The following is a 9,074-nucleotide window of genomic DNA, read 5'->3' on the forward strand; positions in this document are numbered from 1 at the left end:
TTTTATGTTACCAAAATCATCATTCCAAAACATGTATCGATTGGATGCGTTGATCAATAGCCACTCATATAAATTCGGCACTCTCCCACCAGCAGGCCATTATCCTCATTGAGCCAAAATAATTTTCCAGCCCAATTCACTTCATAACCGGTCAACAGCATCAAAACAAACGAACCAAATCTGCGCGCAATGGGAGATCGCCATTATGGTCTTTCTCCACTGCCATGTTCAAGCTTGTTCCCCGGGTGGAGGGATTGTTTGTTACTCTGCCATTTCATTTCTACAATAATAAATCTGAAAACAAATTAAAATTTGCATAATTAATACGCGGACCAGGTAGGGAAAATAATAATGTAATGATTATTATTGTTGCTATGCTAACGTTTGCTGTTTTGACCGTGAGCTCACGAAACTTGTACGCTGTTTGGCAAATGATGCCAATTTACGTAAGGCGCTGAAGGGCTCTTATGGAATAGTTTTTGTACAGAAACGCTATAACTATTGTATAAAAACCACTGTTTTGAATAGGAAACTAATGACCAATTGTTGTTAGGACATTGTGCACATGCTTTCGCACTAAATGTGCTGTTCATTAAAGTTTTCTAGGTGTTGAATAAGGGCTTTGTGTGTGATTGAATATAAATTATTTCTACATAATTCTAAAACAAGTATCCCGTAATGAGGCCTCGTATGACTTTCCGAAAGCAAATATTAAAATGTTTTTGCTGGAGCTTTAATAAACTTGAAACTAAAGATCAATTAAAAATTTTACTATGGCGTATTTATTATGCGCTAACCAAGAAGCATTATTATGGGTTTAAATTTTGTGTTTTTCGATATCCGTTACAACCGTTTACCATTCTCCGTATGCACTAAAACGCTTCATTTTCCTCAAACGCTTAAACGCTGTTCAATTAAATCCCACCCGAAGTTATGCAGCGCGCGTAACGGCTCAACGTCAACTGCTGAGCCGTTTGGTGTGTTATTTTCATCAAAACGAAAAGCTTTTAATGGCACACGTTATCCGGCCGCACCACTCCCAACGATGGTAATTAGTGTGCGCAAAATAGAAGTTAAACTAAAGTCCCGATTTTTGGAATATTCTCATGGATTGGGCGACGGCACCGAAACGGGAAGAGCCGACCCAGCCCAAAGATTATGCCTCAGCGATGGGCGGATGCAGCGATGCAAAAACTAACACCTAATCATGCCACGGTTGTCATTCGCTGCCTGTAAGTAAAGGGAGGGAACAGCAAAACTTTCGCATGCCTAAGCGACCGAGAGTTTGCGCGGTTCGGTGCTAAAGGATAGGATAAAGTGAAGTTTGGCGAGCGAAACTTCACACTTTCTTGCGGCTTTCTTGTTTTGTCTCGGGTGTTGAGCGTGTTGAAAGTGCTGCTTATACGAAAACTTTGCACTTTCGCCTGCCCGGGTATGTAAGGCTTTTCATGGGTTTTTGGGGTTGGTTAGCCGAGGTTTTCCACTAAGCTTCCGGTTGAGCGTACCATAATGGATGGCAGGTTTTTCGTAGGTGTGTGAGTGTGATCTGAGAATGCATGTGTGTGTGTGCGTGTGTGTGAATGGATTAGTGGGTGTGAAAATGTTTGCCAGATCCGAATAATGGGTAAGTTGCCATAAAATGCCTAGTTTTAAAGGAAAATTTTCTTAACTACATGAAACTTTTTTTTTATTTTGGTGATCTCAATTTAAAGTTATGCATCTCACTTATTTTCCAAAAGTTAGTCAGGATCATGAGTTTAAAAAAGTAATAAGTTTGAATTCTTTTTCAATACTTATTGACCTTAAACCATGTATCTCAAAGTGACTTGTGGGGGCCACTTTATTCAACCATTTATTCTATTGACATCTACTCACCTGAATAGCAGTCAGCACTGTCGTGATGAAGTTAATCATTTTATGTTTTCCCGCGTGACGAGTTATGCTTCAGGGTTAAAGAAATTATCCACTTAACCACTTGGTGATGGTGGATTTTTTTTGCTCCATTTATGTGCTGGTTAAGTTTGACGAGCCTAGAGCAAATACTTGGCAGCTTTCGTTACAAACATTCGCTACGAAGCATTTTCAACACTCAAAAGAAAGAGTACGAAAGAGTAAGAAATATGCATAACTTTTAGCTTACAGCAGGGGCACCCGTGTACCCGGTGCATGCATGTTGCGACTTGTTTCTTGTAAATTTTATGCTCGTTTCCCTTATTTTCGGTCCCGACCCGTGTCATCCGGTTCCCTAACGAACTGGGTGACCCATGCCGTCCGGGGTGAAAAGAACGATGCATTATTTAGAAAATAATTGCAAGTGTACATTAACAGCATTTGTTATCTCAAATGACTCAATTATATGGCACGACGACATGCTACCAAAACGCACCACATAATCTGGCCAACCCGTTTGTTGGCACACAGCGAACAAACCCACACCGGCCGAAATGGTGAGTTTGAATGCACGAACAGCAAAAACCGCGTGGAAAAGGCTATCCCGGTGGCGCTTTAGTTGCCCTTCCTACTTACCCGGTTGAACTGAGCTGGTTAAAGAAAGAGCCAACGTACAACGGCAGGACCAACCCGTCATCATCGTGTGACCTCGTTGGGTTTTGATGAGGAGATTGATTACATATGCAGTAAATACAATAGTCGGGAAAATGGAACGATGTGGTGTACGCTCTACACGGGCATTACCCGGCACGGTATGTCACATTCTCGTCAGTCAGTCTCAGCCCGTGTGTGTGTGTCTGTATTTGTTTGTGTGCCGTACCTTGTCGGATCACTTATGTGTTTTTGATGAATGTGAAATGGTAATGGGTACCTTTGGGGATAGATTTTTTTTTAGACATGTGAGTTATCGCCCTGAAGCAGACTCATTATTGAAGAAAACGGGATTATTTGAAAGGCTGTAGACGGGAGAAGGAAAGAAAAATAAACCGAAACGTGTATTTATGATGACCTTTTTCGTCTTGTTTTGTCTTCGATGGTGAAGATGAAGAAATGCCTTTTTATTCTACTGCTGGTTAAGCAATTCACCAAAAAAGCACTATTTAACACGCATTTAAGTTCAGGACTATGCTTATGAAGAGATTTTTTTAATTTTTACTTAATTGATTTGATAACTTTTTTATCAAACAACATAATATTATACTGGAAATATTATATTTATTAGCCGATAAAATTAATTTAAAAAATAATGCTGAAGAACCATAAACATACTAAACGCCTAAAAGTATGCTTTTTCTTGCAACATAATTCAGTCGACGGTATAAGTGTACTTTTCCTCGCGGATTAAAATTTTATAATTCTCATTCGATATTGTTTCTTTTGTGATATTTTTTTATTGAAACGCTTAAAAAAATAATTCAACTAATTTTTTCAATTATTTACCTTAAACCTCACATAAATACACCAAAACAATGCCAGATGTAATCGGGCAGCTTAAATTTTTTCAGCACAAAATCACACCACACAACAAATATTCATCTCACTGTCTCACTGTTAATGGTGTTTTTATGTAGAACAATAAATCATTCCACTGGTCGGAGCTCCCATTTTGATAGCCAAGGAATTAAGTATTCCTGTTCACACCTCGGGACGCACAAAGCGAGACGGAGAAGAATGCTGAATGTTTGTTTGAAGACTATTTCTAGTTTTACAACACACTCCAACGGCTTTTAACATGGTTCGTTCGTTCTCGGTCGTGCTTTTTCTCTGTGCTTTTAATGGTGTTTTATTTTTACAGTCAGCTTGCACCAGACCAGTGTGCTTTGTTTGTCTTTCCCTCTGTCATACTCTCTTCCCCTGTATAATCAAACGGGGCTCGTAAACATTGATACGCACACAGACCGCACAGGGCAGAAGAGCAGATTGCTCCATTGATGCAACCTCACCGTTGGTGTGTTGTTTTAAGCTGTGGCTGTGTACTTAGCCCTCAACCGCAGTAGGACGGAACCATTGCTACAAATGGTCACAAAACGCAAAAGGATCCCAAGTGCCGACGTACAGCGAACGCAATGTCTTATGGGTGACATTAAGTGAATGCAGGTAAATAAAACCATCCCTTCGGGATGGGATGGGTATATCTTGGCAAACGGTAAAAGATGGTCTGAAGAGTCGACAATGCACCAGACACCTCGATTAACAGCCTATTACAGGTAGCAGGTAGCAGTCAGTAGCAGTCTCTTATCGCACGCCCAGATGGCGTGATGATGCACGATACCTGACATCCCGTTGCATGGTTGACGACGACACGTTGTCGGTTGTCAACGTTAGTCCGATTCCGAAAACCCGGAGTCGGAAGTCACACTTTCACACACCGCACATGGCTAACGCTCCGCACCATGACTGTTTGGTAGGACCTTCTTGCTCTTCTGCTCTTGTTTTGTATTATTGTAATTGTGTGTACTGTGTTCACCGGTGGCTTTCTGCCCCCAAAACAACGCACCGTCCGGTACTGACACGAGTGACTTCTGTCCGTGCAACTCACCATAGTTGCTGACCAGTCGGTAATACTTTCGCCATAATTGCACTTATGTCTTCGCTCAATGTTATCGAGTGTACGATACTACAATTTACACAGAAATGCAACCATTGTTACGATTACAGGGCGAAGATGCTGTCACCGACGAATGTATGCGTGTGTCTATTTGTCTGCTATCGTTGGTCAACACTTGCTGGCCCATTCAATTGGTCGTTTCCTTCTGGTTGGAAGGGTCAGCATCAAAGAAGGATCCGGTTTTAGCCCATCGGAGACTTTCCGACTTGGGTCGTCAGGAACCCACATCGTTATCTTACCTACGCAACACACCCTCGCTCGGTCCGGGGTTTCTTGTTTGAAGGGGAATTATGACAAATTTCCTAACGCTCGCGTCCAAGACACGCACACGTTGGATACTGCGGCAGCATCTATTGACATTTGTCGCATTTGTGTCCTCAAGTTGTCAGCAAAATGGTATCGGCAGGCGCAAGAAGCGTAATGGTCATCCGTAGCAGGGCGTTTGTCTTGCATCGGAAACACTTGACAAGCGAACGCAGAACGCATTTAGGGTTGCGTATGTGTATGTTGTACTAACAAAGGTAATTTAAGTTGTTTCCACAGACCTGTTCCTACCTTCTTTATCAGGTGGTGCTCGATTGCATTCGTGTGTTTAGCTGTCCACTTGTCGGACACTTGTCTCCGTGCTGAGACGTTTACACAAAAGGTTTTGGATGTACGATAACGATTCTTGCTCGGTAATGTAGCCGTTTCGAGGCATTTTACAATATGTGGTCTGGTTTTGGATGTTTGTAGATTCTATCTAACATTTCATATAAGAAGAGAATAATTTAAATTACACTTTAAATCTAGATAAATATTTTTTTTTTATCTTTCACATTAAATCATTCATACAGAGTAAACCAATGCTAGAATAAACCCACATACACAATATTTTACACACCATTTAACAGCACATGCTCGTCACCATAGTTCCAAATCTCTCTCCAACCCGTTCTACATTTCATAGCTAAAAGTCAACCATCACAATGGCGAAGTCTTGTGGCCGGACAAAAACGGATCCTAGCTTTGGTGTAGATGAAAATCGCCCCCTATGAATGATCTGATTATGGTAGAAGATCACCATCCATACCGTTTGGTTCGTTTTACCAACCATAAAGCGGTCGTTTCTTCGTCGTTGCATTGAAATTCATAATCGCCAATATTAGCACACCGGACGGGCTAACGCTCGCTTTTCCCATACTACCATTCGGCTCGTTTATGCTCTCTGCGCTATCACACACATACACACACACACCGTTTCGCCTTTGTATGATGATTTACACGAACGATGTGAAAGCACCATTTCCGAATGCATTGATGCACCGTGCACCAAAAACGAGTGCACCATCGGGCCACCATACCATGCGAACCAGACGGATGGATGGATGAATGGAAATTTATTCAACGTAAAGTGAATTATTTGCGACATTTAATGAAATCAATTGAGTGAAATGTAATTCGTTGCTGAAGTGATATGTAAAATTTACCCAAGCACTAGACGGTGTGCGAAGCACTGGACAGTGCGTAGGTAATGTGCCAAAGTGCATTGGTGTACCGGCTGCGGGATGGAGTTGGTGTTTTGGATGAATTCGAAATAGGTTGCATATTTCCATTCATATTATTGGTATCTGGTGAAAGCGTTGAATTGAAAATGTGGTCGGGGTTTTTTGTTGTTGTTGTTGAGAAATTCCTTTATTGTTGACATACTGTTGTATAGATAGTTGAAAGTAATTTACTTTTATTGTCAGAATTTGTCAGAATTTTCAGATAAAATAAAAAAAAATTAGAAATAAATTGGTCATAGATATAATTTATTTTTCACGAATAAATTTTAGCTGTTCGTTTCATGCAATTTTCAAATTAATCCTGAAGAGTGTCTAGAGCCTGACACGGTTACCAATCTGCTATTTTAATAAAAACGCTTTAGAGATCAGAGATAGAATTTACTTTAAGCATAATTTAGAAGTCATGAGTTCCCAACACTTTTTAGATAGTAATTAATTGTAAAAAAAGGACGAAAGAATTGAGAAAAGCGCATCGAAATGATATTTAAAGTTAAAAGTAAAAAACTTTGGACATGCCCCTTAAAAAATGCAAAAACAATTGTAAATATGACTAATAAAGGGCACAATTTATTCAAATCTCAATAATTAAAAAAAGAGAAAAAATGAAAAGAAAGAAAGATTCATTCGGAATGACAATGTCCGCCATCTGCAGGGTTCACATACTTTATCTTGTAAGGCTGCATCGTTTGGACCATTACAAGGTCTTGTCAATTATGTCGTTGTAGAAATAGTTTCTTAGAAGGTCTCATACCTTCAGTATGAGTAGGGACTCATAATGAATGGTTATGCCTCCGAAGGCAAAAGTAAATCGATGAACATCTTGTTCAATTAAATCGATGAATGGTTATGACTCCGAAGGCAAAACTAAATCGATGAACATCTTGTTCTTCAAATTAAATTAGAATGACATTGAAAGTAAATAAAATATGAATAGTAAACATAGAGAATAAATAACTAGAGTCCTGATGGCAGATGTTCCGAAAGGTTACCTCATACATCTGCTGGAGATCATACAATCAATTCTCAACTTACAAGATCTACTACTTCAACAGAGAAAATCGTTAGTGATCAAGAGGTAAATTGATTAAATACCTTTAAGATAACTGGAAGTTCATTCTTACCACCTACAAGTAGTAAAGATAAAATATTATCTACATCCTTTGTTTCATCTAGTACAGCATCGTAACAATGCATGATTCAATTATTTCCTCTCAATTATTGCTCCTATCTGCGTTCATTATCCTTTCGTTTAACGCCTCCCCTAAAACTATCTATTATTCAACCTTGGTGGAAAACAGCCAATTCCAAGCAATTCACTTATCACGGTCGCTGGTTTGTGGTTTAAGAATAATTTCATTTTTTGTATCAATTGCCTCCGCATGCAAAACGAATGCACAAGAACACGGAAAACTACCCGTAGTGGATATTATTCCCCGAGCATCGTCTACCTTATCGCGCATTGAATCGTATACTCGAGGAACCGACCGTGTATCCGGGAAGAGATAGTTTATTTGCATGTTATCCCTGCCTTAACCTGCATTTTTCCTACACCATGTAGCTTTGCTTGGGAATCTCGCTGGGAAAAAAAGGAAGATGAAAAAACAAACACACTCACACAAAACCCCCTCCTCGGGGGTTGAGCGCTTGCCTGGCGGATTATGGTTCCCAGCGGTAAAATATTCTCCGGGATCCTGTAGATCCATGCATCGCGTGGTTCACGGGCTGCAACGGCTACCGCGCGCAAGCAAGTAAGAGAAAGTTTCTTCCTTTTTTATTACGCTCGCCATGTGCCGGGGTACACGTCGAGACGGTGGGTAAAGAAATAAAACAAAAACCCAGCATTATGTTGTGCGGTATATAGCCACTACTTACCACAATCTCATCACCTCATCATTACGTTTTCGTGGCGCTCATCATCGCGCACTGGGTAAAGGCACCAAATGGCCCAGCAGTTGATGGTTTCTTCATCATAATCATCGTCATCAGTAGCATTTTCATCTCCCGTTACCGGTAGCCTTTCGTATTCGCGCGGTAAAAGAACGATATGCATCTGCCGTTCGGTTCACGTAAGCACGGGATGGCGTTTGTTCCCAGGCGAAAGAAAAACCTCCCATTTCAATTGGTGAAAGTGGGTTTACACGCATAAATATGTTGATTGAGAACGGGAAAGATGATTTTCTTGTACGATTTGATGGAGTGGTATTGTTTTAAGAGTATGCTTTTTGTGGAAATAATGTTGTAGGATGAATTTTAGCTCTATTTCGTTTGTGATTTAGAAAGCATAAGAAAAACTCACGTTGGTTGTTGGAATGCAATAATGAATACGTAAGCCATTCAGATTTCGCATTATATTTTTGATACTTAATAATTTTGTTTCACATTTTACTGTCATTTACCTTATGGAAATATTAGTCAAAGTTATACTGGTCTACTTCATGAAGATCTATTTTTTAACGCTACAGCGATTCCTAGCATAAGAAACGTGATAAAAACAAATAATGTTTATTCCTTTCCTTCACCGAGAGCAGACTTGAATCACTTAGCAAAACCGTATCAACATTTCTAACACGTTGGTCATACAAAAAACCAAAATTGTACAGAAAGTGTAAGCTGCAGCTTTGGTGAAACAGAATGAGGAAATCGTCATGCATAATCATGTACCGACACACTTATATAGTGCTGCGTTGAATTCTTGAGCACATGAGAGCTCTCATACACCCAGACAACAACAAGAGGACCGTTCGTCACCAGCCAGCCACCGTTCTGCAATCTCTCCGGGCCAAAAACGGAAGGATCGCGTGAAAAGTTTGCTGAAAGTATTATTTATGTATCCCATAGGTAACCTAAAACTGTTAACGCTTACTAACTGGGTTGGACTTTTTTGTCTTCCTTTTCCACCATTGCTCTATATTATGTGTGTGAGTGTGTGTATAGTTGGTCGAGTGGACAGAAATGAAGCGATACCACTA

Source organism: Anopheles funestus, chromosome 3RL (genome assembly GCF_943734845.2).
Source record: "Anopheles funestus chromosome 3RL, idAnoFuneDA-416_04, whole genome shotgun sequence".
Taxonomy (NCBI): Eukaryota; Metazoa; Arthropoda; class Insecta; order Diptera; family Culicidae; genus Anopheles; species Anopheles funestus.